Source organism: Frankliniella occidentalis, unplaced genomic scaffold, assembly GCF_000697945.3.
Source record: "Frankliniella occidentalis isolate FOCC.00 unplaced genomic scaffold, Focc_3.1 Scaffold57, whole genome shotgun sequence".
NCBI lineage: Eukaryota > Metazoa > Arthropoda > Insecta > Thysanoptera > Thripidae > Frankliniella > Frankliniella occidentalis.
Window position 1 is genome coordinate 1,104,246 of NW_026267187.1, and position 2,644 is coordinate 1,106,889.

The following is a 2,644-nucleotide window of genomic DNA, read 5'->3' on the forward strand; positions in this document are numbered from 1 at the left end:
TTTTTCAAATCGATTATATGATCAAATCTGATTTGGTGGACAGTCGAAAAACGTCCAAAATCACGACTATAATAGCCCGGGCATGTTCCTATTCGAACTTTGAACGTCGGGAGGGTTTGGGCGGTTATCATTGAGTGCCTGCCGATATTTTGGCGAAGTATTTCGTTTCCAGCACATATACTTCAGGAATAAAGTCCACTGGACAGCAAATATTGCACTTTTTGTGAAATGCACCAAGGGCAAGGCAACGTTTTAGAAATACTAGATAACCTTGAGCCCAAAGGAGGGTGTGGCTCGACCCGTAATGTGTGGTTCAAGTATTAATCCCTTTCCAATTCTGTGACATGAAGCCATTTTTACGATTTAATAGACCATATTGTCTTTTTGACGTTGTTTTCGCCGAGAAATGCCCCATAGCGCCAGAACAGTACCAGAAAGAGCGAAACGAACGAAAATTTCGCCCCAAGGGCTCTACTTTGATGAGGTTCTCCTTAGGAAACTGTAAAATAATATTTTTAAAATCATTATTTGTGGGATCTGTTAAACATACTTTATATATGTAAAATGTATATAAAAATGCAATAAATACATTTTCACAAAATATAACTATGTTTGTATGGTCATACAAGGGAGCGTGGGGCCCCATGAGCCTGGGGGTCCCATGAGCCTGGCCTAATATCTAAGCATTAGTAAATCAGAGCCGCTGATCCAAAACTCTTGACTCAAATACTAACATTGAAGGTATTAACTTACTAATGCAACAATCTTACCTAAAATACTAATCCTTAGTATATTAAAATCCCGGACCAAATCTGGGAAGGACCCTGCGCTCAGCTCTGGATGATCGCACTTCATAAAAGTGTTCAAGTCCTAGTACCAATTCCGATCAATTTTTAAACAAAATGTTGTAGTCTTGGATGCAGATTGAAAAATATGAATTGTTGTAACATTTTTTGTTTTCGTTTACAAATCACTATGGGCTTATAGGCCGCCAGGAACTGCCGCTAGATGGCGTCACGGTCAGAGCGTTTCTTACAAACACCATTTTTTGCATAAAACCAAAATTTTGGCATGAAACTAAAATTTAATTTTACGTTGTACGCTGTCAAATTCCTGCGAATAAGTATTTTGCTCCTTTGTAACTACGAAGTATCTACTTCGCAATTACAACGTAATGCTTTGCAATTACAAAGTGATGCTTTGCAATTGAAAAGCGATGCTTTGCAATTGAAAAGCGATGCTTTGCAGCGTTTTCATTGCTCCCCAATTGCAAAGCATCACTTTGTGGCTCGCGTCTATCGCTGTCTAGTCGACATTTGGAGTTCTTAGTGCCTGTCTTTTCATAATGCTTTCAACGTCACCTTACTTATATTCATGACATGCTATCAAGTAAAATAAATATGCAACAATAAAAGCAGGTGAAAACTGGCAATCTTTCTTGTTCCTCTAATCCTTCCACATCATTCTACTACTCAGCTGGCAACAAACATGTCTAGGTAAGAGAGTGACAAAGCGATGGAAATGTAGTCATACGAGTACTGCGAACGTCACTTAAAGAAATTACGAGTAAGTTGTATGGTGGGAGCCATAATATCACCGGCTATATTTACGCCAGACCACGTCTCGCGTAACAGGCTTCGCGATATCTCACGAAACACAATTACGCTGCGACGTGCCTGGCGCACATATAGCTGGGCCTGCAGCGCTGAAACCCGAGACGAGTTAAGGAGAGGGTATAGGTGAATAGGGCCTTCCGGCTAGGGTGGCCCACGGCAAAACAATTATCAGACCGGCGGTTGGATATTAAAGATCGAGATGACCCATGCTGTTGGCATTCCAAAACCGCCCCGTTTGTCCCGATCGGACCCCGGGAACCACTCGCTCAACGCCTTTGCATTTTAACATGGGTTTTTTATAAGCTTTTGGGTGTAAAATCAAAAAGCGACCCTGTAGAGTCAAAAAGTCACCATAGAGCAATATAATTATGAAATTCGTAATGTACGTTAAAAACTGAATCTGGCAATATAGCGATCGTTACTGTACCACCTAGTACCCAGATTTGTTACCTCTCATAAATCTCCATATTTTGAAAAATGAGTGAAAATTCAAAGCTCAGCAAATCTTGGTACTGGGTGCTACAGTAACGAACGATACACTGTCAGATACAGTGTTCAACGTAGATTACGAATTTCACAATTATAATGCTCTATGGTGACTTTCTGACTACAGGGTCGCTTTTCGATTTTACACCCAAAAGCCCATAAGAAACCCATGTTAAAATGCAAAGACGTTGAGCGAGTGGTTCCCGGGGTACGATCGGGACGAACGGGGTGGTTTTGGAATGCCCAGCATGGGTCATCTCGATCTTTAACATCTAACCACCGGTCTGATATTTTTTTTGCCGTGGGCCACCCTACCTTCCGGCCCCAAAATTTGACATACTCGAACCGTTTGTCGGGGTCTTATTACTTTAAAGTAAAGAACATGAAACTTCTGCTGTTCGGTAACGGTTTTCATTAAAAGTTCTAATTTTGACAGATTGATATGTAACAAGCAGGCCCGCCCTTCCGCCAAACGAAGTTGCCAGCTTCGCTTCGCTGCGCCGGCAACTCCGTTCGGCAGGGGCCGGGCTTGCTTGGCCTGC